This window comes from Chinchilla lanigera, unplaced genomic scaffold, assembly GCF_000276665.1.
Source record: "Chinchilla lanigera isolate Chin_1 unplaced genomic scaffold, ChiLan1.0 scaffold00016, whole genome shotgun sequence".
NCBI lineage: Eukaryota > Metazoa > Chordata > Mammalia > Rodentia > Chinchillidae > Chinchilla > Chinchilla lanigera.
The window spans coordinates 29213859-29229698 of NW_004955417.1; the positions used below are offsets into that span (position 1 = coordinate 29213859).

Consider the following 15840-nt stretch of genomic DNA (forward strand, 5'->3'; position numbering starts at 1 on the left):
GTTGGTCCGTGTGTAATGCGTCCTCACTCTTTGTGCGATCCTGTGCTCCTCCTCTCCCTCCAGCTCTTGGACCCCTTCTCCTTTGCAAAAGCACTACCCCTGTTTCCTGTTATTTACCTTTTATTTTGCTATTTAAATTATTTATACTTTGAGTTTCTCATAGAGGAGAAACCATGGGATAGTTAAGGTGCCGTGTTGATTTATTTTACTTAATAATATGGTCCCAGAAGTTGCTTTTAGACAGCTAATCTACCACTGATTTTTTTAAAATACAGGATGCATTGTATTTTACAGTATATTTTTTAAGATTTGATAAAGTTGTTTTGTCATTTTTTAGTTTCTAAAGGTTTCTGACTTCGACCTGCTGTATATACACAACAGCTCCACTTTTATAATTTTATTTCAAACCCAGTCCTTCTCTAATAGAACAGTAATTTTCTTTTTTTTCTTTTTTTTGCGGGGGGTGGTGGACAGGGTCTTGCTGTGTAGTTCAGGCTGGCCTTGAGCTCACTTTGTAGCCCAGGCTGGTCTTGAACTCACAACGATCCTCCTGCTTCAGGCTCCCAAGTCCTGGGATTACAGGCATGTGCCACAACACCCTGCTAGAACAATAATTTTCAAAGGTCCTATTTAGGACAGAGTGTAAGAATGTGTATAAATATCGATTATTTTTTAGAATATTTTTAATTAACATAATGTTTTAGGAAGAGCTTTCTGAAGTACATGGAGCTGAAGTCCCAGAAGAATTCCTAAGATCCAGAGCCACATTTTAAGCTGAATGAGTAACAGTCTTATCTTAAATATACATCTGAGTCATTCTTAAGTCATGCAAATCTCATCATAGGTAGAAATGTGAATTTTGAGCTGTGTTGGCCGGAATTAGGCATTTTGCCGTTCTGTGTGTTCAGGGTCCACACTGCATTTCTGAGCTGTGTCTTCCCAGAGTGGACTGCAGGAGGCACTGCTGGGAGAAGCCCCCTCCAGGGACCCTCAGGGAAGGCAAGCTGGTCCCTCACTCATTTTCCTTTCAAAGCTGTGACATCTCTGTAAGTTCCTGGAACAATAATTATTCTAGGGGCTCTCTCAACTTACGAGCAAAAGTAATGTTGTAATGGATAGATTATTCAACATTAATTGTCACTTTAATTTTTTATTGCTACACTGTTTTAATAGCAAAACATCTACCTATCTTTAAGCAGTCATGTTTTTCTCATCTGGTGAAATTTGTGATGTGCCGTCACAGTTGATATTGTAATGAACCAAAATAGAAGTCAGATTTCATTTTAGATGCCAAAGTACCTGTGAATGACAGTGGCATCTCATAGAGGTAGAGACCACTGAGGGACCTGAACCAGAGCAAAGGACACCTCTGTAGCCTCCTGGTGTGTCCTGCTCTGTAGACCCTGAGAACTTGCAGCCAATTTGAGAGCCACCTTAGTGTAAATGGCATCAACCTGGAGCCTCTGGGATGGGACATCTCCAGACTGTTCAGTGTCCTGCCTTCACAGCAGCCCCCAAGGAACACTGCTCTCCCAAGGAGCCAGCTTGGCATCCTTCAGAAAGTGAGCCGATAAATAAATATGTTTTCCAATAGTTAGAACACAGGATGAGCAGTTGCCATTTATTAATTTCTTTCATTTCTTCCACACGGCGGAATACAACACCCAGCATATTGATAATTGTTCAGACAAACCCATGAGTCCTATTATCACTACAGCTCAGAGACCTGAGCAGCAGGGTAGGAAATTAATAAACACTTGAGGATTTATTGATGCTTGGCTTATTTATTGGATTTGCCAATGATTGGCTACAAATGGAAGAGTATTACACAAGAATACCGTAATTTATTAGATAGCTCCTTCACTACCTCCATATTTGATTTTGGCTTTTGTGCACACCAACTGTTTCTTCTACTGATATAATGGAAATCCTTACAGACATTACTTCTATAAATAGTATCCCAATATTTTTAATTAACACCAGCTAAGGCATCAGTTGCTCTTCACATTGAATAATAAACTGATAGAGATACTATCATTCTACGACTCATTAGTTGTCTGCATTTAGTCACTATTTCAAAGTTTTTTTCCACGCAAAATTCTTAATTCATTCAGCGAAAATGTGCCACCTGATTTTGCACACGTGTGCACACATGATTTTGCATATCATTGTCAGACACTGTAGAAGAGGGGTTTGTACATATGGCAGTCTTGAGCAAATGTGAAAGTACCCCTCTGCAGTTATCATCCAGAGAAGAAGACCTCCCCGAGATGGTTGTCATTGTCACTTTGGGTTGTGACATGGTCCTTACTGAATTGTATTCTTTGAACATTGGGGTCATGGACCGTGACCTGGAGATGCAGCCCTCAGTGTGGCCGCCCACAGCCTGGTGTCTTCAGAGTCCTCTCAGCCCTCTGGAGAGCCCTGTGGCCAGTGCTGGATGCCACCTCTCGGTGTGGCCAATCTCACCAACAGTGACATGTTCACTGCGGCTCCTCAGATTGCTGCAAGCAGGATAGAGCAGAGGGGGCTCTTTGTCTGGGCAGGTCCCTTCTACCAGTCACTTTCACCCTGACCTTTAGCACATTTTGTCCAACAGCTGCCTGGGCCACACCGTCCCAAAGGCTGAGCCAGAAGGCTAATTTCACTCCCTACACCTCTGGTCTGCAGCCCCTATCCTGTGGGTCACCCGGGCATAGTGGAGGCAGTTGGCATCACAAAGCCCCAAATGCGGGGGCTCTGAAGGAACAAACATTCACCTCCCCATCTTTGAGCTGAAGAAAGAGGCTGTCTTGAGATCGTGGTTACCACAATAGCCCATGTATATAGCTGTGTTCCAGCTACAAACCCGGAAAGATGAGGAAAATCAACCAACAGCTGTTAAATACTCACAGAGGTGAACATTTCAATAGGTGCAAATACAGGTTTTGTTTTAAAAAATTAAATTAGAAATAGCAAAGTTCGTGTGTCCCAGCACAGCACTGTTGACGGAGGCCCTCAGCTTTGCCCGATACCCACTGACTCTTTCCCTGCTTAGGCCCAATTGCTGCAGAACGATTTTGTGTCTCAGCTTGCAGTGGGGTAGAAAATGATGTGCTCCCCAGCCACAGGCCCTCTGCAGCAACGAACATGAGCAGCCCAAGTGCAAAACCAAAACTAAACACCAAGGACAGAAACCCTAACACAGAACCAAAACTTACTAAGGAAATAAAAATGTGAATGCCACATCCCTAAAGAGTACAGTGACCGCGGATGTGCTCCGACACACCTGTAATCCTCACTATGCAGGAGGCGGAGGCAGGAGGATCCCAAGTCAGCCTGGGCAAGAAGTTTTATAAAGAGTTGGGGATGCAGCTCAGTGGTAGAGCACCCCTGGGTTTAATCACCCATACCAAAAATGTGGAGTGACTACATCAACAATTAATCACCCTTGGGACACATCTGTAAATCAGTGCACACTTCAAAAACAGCTGTGTTCTCTGACCTCGGTTTAACAAGGGAAAAGGAAATATTTTGCAGTTTAGGAAGAGTCCCATTGAATAATGGTCAAGTAACAATGTCTGGACTTTAACAACTTTAACACGGTAACAAATACAGATCAAATACAGACACGGTTTGTAACAAGTGCAGGAACCTGGCTGTAGCTGCGTTTTGGGCCCTCTTCTTGATGACCAGCATGCAGTGGGTCCGTGTTGCTTCCCAGTGAGCACAGCCTGCAGAAGTGTCTTTGGTGACTTCAGTGATGAGGGCTGCCTGTGGTCTTTCCCTGTGGTGTGTGTTGTAAAGCGCCCGCCCAGCACTCTACCTGTGACTCTCCGTGCCTCAAGGGAGTGTCCAAAGCCTGGGGAGAGGCGCGTTTCTTGGGATAGGACCAGCGTCCCTGGGATCCATGCCGCAAAAATACTCCCTTTGGACAGGCTGTGCTTCCTCCCGAGGAAGACGGTTTCAAGGGTCTTACCTGCTGGTAACTTTGGTTGCTCTTAAACAAATGGAAGAACTGTGGGCAGTGTAGTTTCTCCAGAGCCTGTAAGAGGATGTGCTCTGAAGTGCTTTCTTGAAGTCTTAGGAATGTTTCGGAAGTGCTAGGTTAGAAGTTGGTGAAAAAATACAAAGCAATGCCGTTACTGGATGTCATTCTTGCTGAGCTGTTTTGGAGAGGGTTGAATTTCTGTGTTTCCCTCTATACTTTTGCTCTTTATAACCTCCTTTGGTTTTCTCTGTATCCTCATCTAACCCCAGAAACTGTTGTACTGGGGTTTATTTACTGGTGCTTTAAAATACTCGGGACTACTGAGACAGATAGTAGACTCAAGACAAAGCAAATGAGCCTAAAGATGAGGAAATCCCCCAGGTCCTGCTTTGATGCACTTCTTAATGTCATTATGGCTTCAGAGTGAGGGACAGCTGAGTTCAGAAAGAGCAAATTACACAGCACTTATAGCCACTGGCCCACATAGATCTGTCCTGCCTGCCAGAAATAAAATAGTCAACAGACACACCTAATCACCTCTTCTTTTCTACTCAGGCTCACTCTGCGGAGGGAAGAGAGTGCAGGAGGAATTGGGTCCACAGATGTGAGAGATATTTGTTAATGCTGGCATAGCACTGTTTATTCTAATGCAATATGCAGAATAAAGCAATAAAAAGAGGACGGTAAATTATTTTCATAGCATAGAAATACGTCCTAAAGCCAATAGTGTTGTAAAAACAGTAAAATTAGCTTTAATTATGGGTGTGCAGTTTTACATTTCTAAAATACCAGAGAACTGCAGCATGCTCATATAGAAATATAATTATTTTAGAGTCACGGGAAACAGAAAATGATTTCCTTATGTTATAGAGCCTAAGACATTGTCTCAGTTACTTTTCTCTCATGGCTGGGACAAAATACCTGACGCCCAAAATTAAGGAAGGAAAGGTTTATTTCACTTACAGTTTGTGGAGGTTTCAGTCCGTACTTGGCAGATTATAAGGCAGAGTGACACATGGCAGAGGGCTACAGCTCATGGCGGCAGAACACAGCAAAAGCAAGAAAACACAAAAGCCAGGAATGGCCTCAAGCACTCTTTTCCTCTCCCTTACATATGCAAACTATTCACCCAGGGTGGGTGTAGCTCTCACACCTCAATCAACTCGAAAAGCCTGCCCCATGGCCTCATGAGGCTTTGGGGTGACACACAGACAAACCATAACAGACATACAGTAAAAGATGAAGCTCTTGTTCTGGTTGGTTTACTGATTCAGGAGTCTGTTCTGGCCCCTTTCTCAGGGCCGGGCCTTGGGCCAGGCAGCAGGCACAGCCGTGAGCCTGCGTCCGTGGGAGGCTAGATCCCACTAGGTCAGTGCAGAAGAGAAATCTGAATGTGCACAAAGCATGATAAATATGGACAGAAATGAGGCAGAAAGAAGAGGGAAACAGAGAAGCTGCCTGCAGCGGCATGAGAAATTCTAGGCAGGGTAAAAGCCCCGCAGCTGATGGAGCAGGAGCCCCGGACTGGTGCGGGGTGCTGGGGGAGTCCCACAAATCCCAGGCTTGTGGGGCGGAGCAAAGCACAGCAGAAGAGGCCAGAGAAAGAGGGACACAGGAACTGGAGGGTTCTGGGTGGTGGACACCAGGGCGGCGTGTCCACCAGGGGCCAAGGGAAGACAGCACTCCCGGGATGTGCGCTGCGGAGGAGCTGGGGCTTACTTTCCAGGAGGAGTAGGCAAGTGGTCTGGGGCCCGCGTGTGTCCGAGTGGCCGCCCCAGCAGGGTAGGTGGGGATGAGTCTGAGCGCTCGCATGGAGAGAAAGGGAGCAGAGTAGATCGGAGCTGGGATGCCCTTTCAGCCCAGGAGGCACCTGAGAGGCCATTCACAACCCTGGCTCTGCCTCCCCAGAAGGCAGGAACCAGGAGGCCCCGAGAGAGCTCCAGAAGCGGGGAAGGCTGGGAGCGGTTGCTCTCGGCAGTGGTACCGGAGGAGAGGGTTCTGTCAGCGCTGCACAAGGTTCAGACTGTGGGTGTCCTGGGTTTCTAGGAATGACTGAGGACTGCACAGACAGAGGTCATAAAAGGATGGAGTGTGACTGCCCCCGAACTTGGAGAATGGTGGCGAAGGTGTGAAGGAGCGTCCAAGAGGAACAGGATGGAGCGGCCAGGAGTATGGAGGGGCTCCTCACTCCTCTCAGGGTGACAGGAAGCCAGAGGCTGGATGGTCTCATCTGAGGGACCAGATCTCTGGGGTCCTCCTGACTCTGTTTGCAAACACTGGGCTGCCCCTCAGTAAGCCAGGCTCTCTGCCTGGTTCCAAGTCTCACAGCACAGGGGCAGCACAAGTGCTCTCCCTGTAAGTTACTTTTCCTTCTGCCGCAAAGTGAGGATGAGCACACTGTCCCACCCTCTTCCAAGCATGTGTGTTTTGTGCACACATCTACAGGAACGTTGCTCTTGAGAGCACAGCAAGGCATGTGCGAGTGCTACATCTTAAAAAGCCACGAAATTGTGCACCTCCTAAGCTTCAGCTCCTTTTTAAAAATTATAGTCGCACCTGCTTGCAGTACCTAATGTTTGTATTCCACGTGTGAAGGTGAAACTTGTGTGTGACACCTCTTCATTCCTTTCCTTCATCCCCTTCCCCATCTCTCAATCCTCTTCCTATTTACGGAAGATCTATCTTCCTACTTCCTACCGTCTATCTTGTGTTTTGGTCTTTTTTATAATTAGGTTTCTCCAACTTGAATGTCACACCCTGCTGTCTTTAGTTTTCAGTGTACCCCTGTTCTGGCTTAGCCTTAACAATCTGCAGTCTAGCATTGGGTTTCTATAGCATAGTCCTACAGGGAGATTCTATTCCACCTCCTGGCCTCTGATGCTGACTGCCAACTGGTAAACCAGGCCACTGAACCATTGCTCAGCGATGTTTGTTGAGCTGAATTGTGCTAAATATTTCAAATAAAGCCATCAGGCACAACTTGTTAGTACATTGTGCATGGACATCATATCATGCATGTATTTGCTGAAGTAAAAATAAAAAGCTGTGTCTGCACTTAAAAGAATATGTATAAAGGTAAATTTGAAAAAAATAATGAACTAAAACAAATTACTGACGTTTTCTTTAACTGACACATTATATGCTATAAAATATGGTTATCTAATAATAACTTCTTAGGGTAGAATATGCCTTATTCCCTAGATTTGTCATTTGTTAAGAATAATTGAGCTTGTGTATCTTTATAAAATTTAGGAATAATTTATGAGAAAAGGTTTAATGTAGGTTAATCACCAGTTTTTAAAATTCATCTCAGTTGTGATTTTATGGTGATTTATGTGCAGAAGAACAGCAGTTTCATCTACTGAGTTGAGTAAATGTCCATCTAAATAGCCAGCTAAAACTTTGAGAGTATAAGGAGTATTTTCTGAAAATATCCTTGTTTTCCTCATTACTGGGTAAATGGCTGTTCGGTATCTTAGAAGATTTTTGAACCCCTGTTACAGTGTAAGTTCAGGTCTCTCCTATGTCCCACAGAGACCTTTTTTTTTTTTTTTGGCATTGAGAATCAAACTCAGAACCTTGCACTTGGCGGGCAGGCACTGTGCCACTGAGCTATACGCCCAGCTCTCCAAAGAGACTTTTTGACCCAACTGTTAGTAATTTTCCTGCTCCTTTCCAAACAAAGCTGAGTCACAATAGAATAGCACTACTTCAATGTATGTATATATTAGGGATATTTGGGGAAATATGCTGTGAGCAAGTGCCATTATTTAATTATAACTGTCAAATTTTTCAGTATTTCAAATTGAATGTTATATGCTTTCCAGCTTGTCATCCCTGAGCAATAGCAAATGTTCATTTGAAATGTACTCATGTTACTAGCATGGAGGAACAGGTAAAAAGTTACTGCTATTTATAAAAGCTATACAAATATATGACCAAATAATTGGAATTGTCTTGGCTGATATATATATGAAAAAAAGTTTGTAAATGTGAAAGGGGTCTTGTTTTTATTCTTTTTGGTGAATTTTGATGAGGAGGAAGGAATAAGGAATTTTATTCCAAGCCTCAGTACATTCAAAGTTAAATCAAAACCAGTCGCCCCTGCTCCCTTTTGTGAAGATGGACACGCTCACTGAGGCAGCCCAAGAAAATGAGTCTTGTCATTGCAGTGACCAAGTGTGACCCAGCGGACAGTTTTAATTCACCCTTCTGTGCCTGGAAAAGAGCTAAATGTGCTATGAAACATCCAGTATGTTTATTAAATAATGCTACCCACAAAACATTTCATTTTTCTCTGAAATATATGGGTGCTTGAATGAACTCAAAGGGTATTTGACACTGGGAAAAAAACTTTAAATAGCAATTAAGGCATTTTTTATTTCAGCATATAAAGACAAGACAATGTAATGGTTTTAATAATTAAGGATGCAGACTAATGCACACATTCTGCAGTACTAATAAAAACTTCCTGTTATCATCTCTATTTTTAAGAACGAAGAAGGCATTTCCTTAATGCACTTCACTGCTTCCCCTCGGCAGCTCTGTTCAGGCTGAGAATTTGATAATAACATTTCCAAATTGCAAAAATAAAAAATAGGATGAGAATTTTAGCAGAGTCCGCATTTCTCAGTCAGGTAGCCCAGAGGTTAAGTGCCACAGCCCCTGTCCTGGGAGCGAGAGTTCAGTGCCCCTCTCTAAGACCCGGGTGTAAAGAATAAAGACAGCCTTTTTCTTCTCCTTTTTTTCTTCTTTAAAGAAGCCCCATGTAATGTTCTCTGAGTTAAGTTTTACCATTCATAATGAATGCAGTCTCGCCATTCAAATGCGACCATAAGTACACAGAAGATAAGAATTTAATTAAATGTAGATTAAAACCAAACAGGAAAACACACTAGCTGATAATTTTATCCCATCCTCTGGCCATATTTTTTATACTTCCTTCTTGTTCTTCTTTGGGCTATAGCTTATCAACATGCCGATAGTACCATAACTCATTACATCTGATGGTGTGGCGGAAATGTGCAGGCTCCGAGCTTGGATTTCCGAGGCACTTAAAATGCAAAGCATGTAAATGTCTCTGTTAAATATACCGGTGTGGTAACGCCGGTGAGCAGGAGGTGATGCTGAAGGAATCCTTAGACCTCTTACACCATGCATTAGTCTTGCATAGTAGCAAATGGAATTTTCAAAGTGGAACCAATTCATGTATTCACGCATATGTGGTGTGGCTTAATATTTTGTGGTTGAGCTCTTTTAACAGTTGGAGAGTTAAAGTGACAAATCAACTGGCTTAGGTTACTTCAGTGTGTGTGGAGTTTGGCATATAGGTATTCACATCTCTTTGTGGAGGAATGATGTATTTCCCATCGTGGACCATGGCGCAGTCACAGTATCTTTGTGTGTGAACAATGCTCTTATCAGCCTTATATAAAATTACCCCATAGTATTTAATATTACTATAAAGGGATTGTGAAGTGGAGCCCAGTCAACATCAATAGTAAAAGGTAGAAGGGATGAAAGGCTTCGCTATTAAGACAATTTTTATATGTTATTCACGCTTAATCTGTTTATCTAAGTTTTTTCTAAAATTATTTGTAATAATTCTAGTAATGGGCAATAAATATTTCAAAACAATCTTGGTCATGGTGAAAGCAGGCTCCAGACCAAGCACAGTAATTTTAAATCTGAAAGAAAATAGGTACTGGGTCTGTTAATTAAATACTAGGTTAAGGTTTGGAATGTAAACGTATTCTTCAACGTGCAACTTTGATTGCTTAAGCGCTTATAAAGCATAACTGAGTCATTTATATCTGCATATCTTTATCTAAAACAAGCGCTTGAAAAGAGTAATAGAGGGGTTTTTCAGCTGGCATAAAGTAGAAAATATTGGAAGTCTTTGGAAAGTTACACTGGTGCTTTGTGGTGTGTTCTGTTGTTTGGGTTCTTGAGCTATGTGTTGTTTAGCTCTCAGCAATGCGCAGGGCTTTCCTGCGGCAAGGCCTCTTAGACATCATGGAGTATTTTGCTCCTTCATGTAATTTTGAGGTTCCTGGTGGTTTAAACTACTGCATAGATAGCACCACTTTCTGTGCATTAATTGCCCCATGATTACTTTTGCACTCGAATTGATAAGATAGGATACCTTGACATAGCTACAGATTTTGCCTGCAGGAATAAGTCAGAAGGATTCACTCAATTTTGAAACGCCCCCAAAACTCAATCATCTAAGAAAACAATGTCAAATGGGGTGAACCTGTACATTCTCGGCATTACCTTGCTTGGGAGAAAGAGTCACAGGCAGGCAGAGCTAAGGTGCCCACATTGGCTGGACTAAGGCACTGACTTCCTGCAGGATGCAGGAAAATGGCTGCGTGGCTGTCACCGTTGCTATCACCGTTTCCTGCCGTCCCGTTTAGTATCAATTAGCTTTACTGGTCGTGTTACAAAAGAGTAAGACAAAATTATTGAGAGTAACATGTCTCATAATCGCAAAGTTGAGAAGTACAGAATGACAGTGTTCTTGGATTTTGAAAGAATACACTAGATGATCTTATCTACTAAGCATTTGTTTTATGTTAAAAATAAAAGGAGGAAAACATTAACAGACAGACAACGTTTTACAAAATAGCAAAAGAACAGTACAGACAATACAGAGTTACAAACAAAGTGGTAGGAAATTAACAATGCTTGTTGTATTACATATTGATATCTTCAAAGTGGTTTCTCATGAAAACAGATAGAGACATGCAATGCTGATCAATCAAGGACTCACTGACAGTTTCTTTCAGCAAAGAAATAGAAGACAGTAGAACAACCATGTTAACTATCCTGCGTGTACCTACATACAAAATTTCTCCTTCTTTCCCTTGTCTTTTCCCACATCCCAGTTGCCTTTTACCCTTGAGTGTTTCCCTATCATTTCACAACGTCTGTCATACCTCCTACTTTAAATTAAACACTTTTTAGACATAGAAATAAGAACAGGAAACTAGTCTGCATGTATCTGTGTAATGTATAGGAGGCAAAATTATGAGTCTCTAAAACTCTCTAAGAAAAGGTGAGATGATTTAAAAAGAAAAAAGAAAGGAACTCTGGCATGATTTCTTGAAACAGTAAGTGTAATGAACAGAACCCCTTTGTCAAACATCCATTTGATGCCAAAAAGAGAAAACTGCTTCTATGAAGGTTGCATCATTTCCTCCCTGGGCTCCAGTAGCCCTTGGATTCGTGTCCTTCCAGAAGCCTCAGCGCCTGCGCACTGCACAGAGCTCTCGTAGTCTGCCCAGGCCACCTTGCGTTTGCTGCTTTCCGGCAATGGCGCCCCTGGAGACCAAACCCTGCACGCCTCGCCCAGTGCCTGGTGGGTCAAAACCAACCGAGATCACTTCTGAAGCCTGGAAAGGAATAAGACAGAAGGAGAGAGGGTGAAGGAGAGAGGGAAAAAGAAAATGAGGAAAAAAGAAAGAAGTGTGGGAAGGAAGAGGGAGGAAGGGAGGGAAGAGGAGAGGGAAGCAGAGGGGAAGTTGGCATCGGGAAATACACGATTTGGTTGTCTCTTTGTGAGCCTGCCCACGATGCTAGTTACGGGAAAATTGGGAATTTGGACAAATTGATTACTTTAGGGAGAAAAATACAGAGGTGTATGCGGGATTTCTTCTGAGCCACAGCAATGAGTAGAAATGGGAGAAAACAAAGAGTAAGAAATTAGTATTTGGTAATGATTTGTCAAGGTTAAGACAGAAGAAAATCAAGTTTAATGTTCATTTTGACACCACAGTGTGTATGAGTGTTTGCGTGCGCGCATGCACACGTGCTCGCTTTATTTGAACTTCTAAAAAATAATCCCTTTCGATGCAGTTATTTATACTTTTTTAATTCAGAGTTTGATTAACTTGCCTACCATTTCCGGTGTGGTGTACCACTAAATGTCTGTCTGGGTTCCACATCTTTATTTGCCTCTACTAAATATCCTACCACCTTCAAGCCTGTACGTGTATTTTGTCAGGAATGAAATTGCTTTATTACATGATAAATTGGAAAAATTCATTTCTCAACTCTCACGTAGCAAAAGTTTTTTATTTTATAATTTGTATTTGCAGTTGTGTTGTTCTACATTTAAAAATGAGTACTATTCAAGAGAAATGAAATTAGAGTAGTGTTTATATTTTTTAGCAAATTTTTAAATGTACAGTTTTAAACTGTGAATTGGGAAATTATTTTTGCCCTTCAGAATTGCTGTGGGGTGGTTGAGAAGCTGGGGGTCTTACTCCACTGCCTTTGTCACCTCTGATGACGTGCAGCAGGTGAATACACTCGGCACTGTTTCATGTGGCTTCAATGCTCACAGTCTGCTTGGTGGGAGGAACAACCCTAGCAGAGCACTGCCAATCTTGCCAAGAGGGAAATTGGTGAAATATATCTTAGAAACAGCAATGACATTTTAAATGTAAATGTAGGAAATTCAGTTTGGGGGAAATATACCAAGAGGATTTTCTTGAAAAAAGGCTTAAGCTGAAACAAAGCTGAAGAGAGCTTTGGCTTTTGGTACCAGCTCTGCTCACTCGACCCTTTGTCTGAGAGGGCTGTCCTCATAGAGCCCACCGTGACCCCATGACCCAGGGATGAGCGCCGCAAGTGGCCTCTGCTTGAGTGGAAGGAAGACTCCCAGCCAGATTCGCTGATTCTTCCAAGTACTCTCTGTGTTAGGCAGGTGTCATTGTAAGAAAGTGTGAATAAGAAACAATATTTCCCTACCACTCACCACGCTGTGCTGACTCTCAACCTTTTCACCAATGCTCAGAAGTACACATTAACTTATTTGTACCTTCACAAACTGCACTGTGGTTACCCAAGAAATCCACCATGGATTCATGGATTACAGGAGTCAGTCTGGCCAGGAAACAATGACTGTGTCTCAGTTAAATAGAAAGAATGATAATCAAGACTAAGAGCTAAGATAGAATTAAAATATGTCCGTTAATGTGTAGGTATACTCACTGTCGTGGTAGTAGCAAACACGGAGGGAGGGCAGAAAGAACGCATGTTACAGTGGGAAACAAGAACGCATTCTTCCCAGAAAAAACGGAAATGACCGTTGCAGCGTGGATGCTCAGAGCGTGCACTCTGACCTCAGGGCCCCAAATCTGTGGAGGCAGATATAGGCTCCGGGAAGGAGGACTTCATCTTGTTTACTGCAAAATACGCTCTCCAGTGTCGCATGGAGATAACATTTTAAAATTAAAATTGAAACAAGCGTCTCCCTGACTGCTCGCTTCCCTCCCTCATTGTCTCCAGCACAAAGCCAGGTTTGTGCATGACGGAGGCCCTACTTACACGTAGCTTTGTAATGGATGATGCCGAGGTATTTGACCTTAGGTAGATTGTTAAAAAAGTTCTTCAGCCAAGTGTCTGGTAGTTATATCTGAAGCTGGATTCTTGTGACATTTTCTATTTAAATGATTTGCCTTAATGATCAGTGCTCAGAAGGCTCAAGATTATGCAAAAGATGAAAATAAAACCAGCATCAATTGAATCTCTTTCTGAAATACATTCGTTATTGCATTTTTGTCGTTCTCTACAGATCATTACTTGGTGTGTGGTTTTGTGCTTATTTCCAATTTTATCTAATTCTGAGTCACAATTTTTACGTGATAACCCAGTGAAGATTTTATATTTTTTTCATTTCAGTTACCATTATTTGAATCATAAAAAAATGCATTACTGTATTCATAATCTAGTGCTCGTGTGACAGTTTTTGAACTTTAATATTCTTTTCTGTAATGTGCCGGCTTAGCAGCCTATAAAAGAGACATATTGTTTGTAATGTTTCTTCCCCACAACAAATGATGTGATTCTGGGGTTTATGAAATGGCAGTAGTTTTCTAAATTTGTGATTCTTCTGTGCTCCGTCGTCAAGAACAGTTGTACATCTGCTCGGCACAGACTTTCCCAGACTATGAACTTTAATTGAGGAAAAATAATGAGGGTTCAGGGACTACTGAGATGGAGCTGGTAGCGAAGCAGGTGCCTGCTGCCGATCAATGGATTATTTACTCCTTTGTCATAAACAGGAAACAGTTGGCTGTTTGTGGTGACTCCACGCATATTTTAAAGCCCCTGTACATATTTCCTCCTTTCTTGTCATTGTAGAATGTTTTAAATACTGCTTAGTTTATGCTTTAACATAACTATATAGAATAAGCAAACAGAGCTCTCTGTTTTAATAATTAACCACTTTGTCTGAAATGAAATTTAGGAGGGATTTCAAAACCCTGCACATCCAAAGCTCGTCCAGCCTTCTCCTCCTCCGTCACCTGGCTGCGGTCCTAGTCCGCCATATCATTGTCTAAATATTGTTCTGCCCCTCTTTACAGATATTTGATTCTAGAAAACTGATTTTCCCCTGAATACTCTGGTAGATCTAAAATCAGGTTGTTGATCATTTAGAATTTCACTAGGATGGTTGGTGCAGGTTGTGTAAAGCACCTGAGTGGAATGTTTCACCGCATAGCTATTGGTGTGCAAAGCTTAGAATCCTTTTCTGTGTGCGTCAAACACACATCTCTGGTGTCCAGCGGACATGTGGCTTCTGAGTGTATTGGGGGCACCTCAGACACACCTGAGTAGGGCTGACCTGAGGGCTGAGGGTCACCCAGTGCTGTAACCCCTCCCCAGGGGTTCTCACTATCAGAGCCACCAGAGGGGCCCTGGGTGCCTGGAATAACCGGAGCCTCTGCCATGGCAAGTGACTTCTTCGTTACCTGGTGATGTGCTGGGAGCTGAAATCCCAGCTTTTGGAGATCAGTGATTTAAATTCTAATATGAGATTTGTGGCGTGAAAGCCTGACTTTTTTAAATACTTGAACATGGTAGAAACCACATCACGGACTTCAAGCACAGAGCCTCCTGTGGACAGCTCCTGGGAGCCCTGGGGCAGGTGACGTCTCTCACCCAGGAGCAGACTTCAGTTCCACGAGAAATCTCATTCCTTTTGGACCCGGGGTTACTAGGTGAGGCCAACTAATGAAAGCACTATCACCAGAGAAACACAGCCGTGGGTTCAGGAAGAAGGAACTTGGATTTCTAAAGTGCAAATGACTGATATTGCAGCCACTAGACAGTAAGTTCAAAGTACATGTAACCACAAAACAATGTTTGATAATCTGATTCCTCAGCTTTACAGTTTAAAGACACATTAGTTTAAAAACCATCGTATTTCCTGACTGATCTACACTGTATGTCCACTGCTCCATGACAGAGTAATGACGTATTTTTCTTACCATAATGACTCACATGTCACTAAATAAGGAAATAAAAACATTTTAATTCCTATTCAGGCCAAATAATTACTCCTAATTAATGGCATCATTTTTAAAGTGAAGATTAGATTTTATACTGCTGTTTTAACAAGTATTCATACTCAGTCTGAGTCTGTTAGCATTTATAGTATGCTGCTTAAAAATAGTTACTTTTAGATTTTGATTCATGTTTCCTACACATAATGTGAACATATTCTTTGACTAATGTTTTTCTGTGGTTCTAATTACAACACTAAATGTCATCATCTTTTTGAGTTTCCTACCAGTACTATAAGAATAAAGACACATGAAATCCACTTGCTTTTTTCTAGTAAGATGAGTGGGGTTTTTGGTTTAGGGTCAACACAAAATTCCCTTTGAATCTAAAAGCTTAAGCTGGAATGCAGGCAAATTCTAATCATGATAGAGTAAGGATGCATTTTTCTTACCATAATAAGGTGGAAAGTAATTGTTCATTTCTGTGGATGAGAGGGTTATATTAAAAGCTAATTCAGAGTTATTTAATGTAAAAACAAATACTCAGCTCTGTCTCAATTCACCTGGCTTTGT

At 42.1% G+C, this 15840-nt stretch overlaps 1 protein-coding gene across 1 annotated transcript in view; it reads left to right on the forward strand.

Annotated features, from left to right (window-relative positions):
• Zfpm2 (zinc finger protein, FOG family member 2) overlaps window positions 1–15840 on the forward strand; it is a 337351-nt gene that overhangs the window by 282431 nt on the left and 39080 nt on the right. The window lies entirely within an intron of this gene.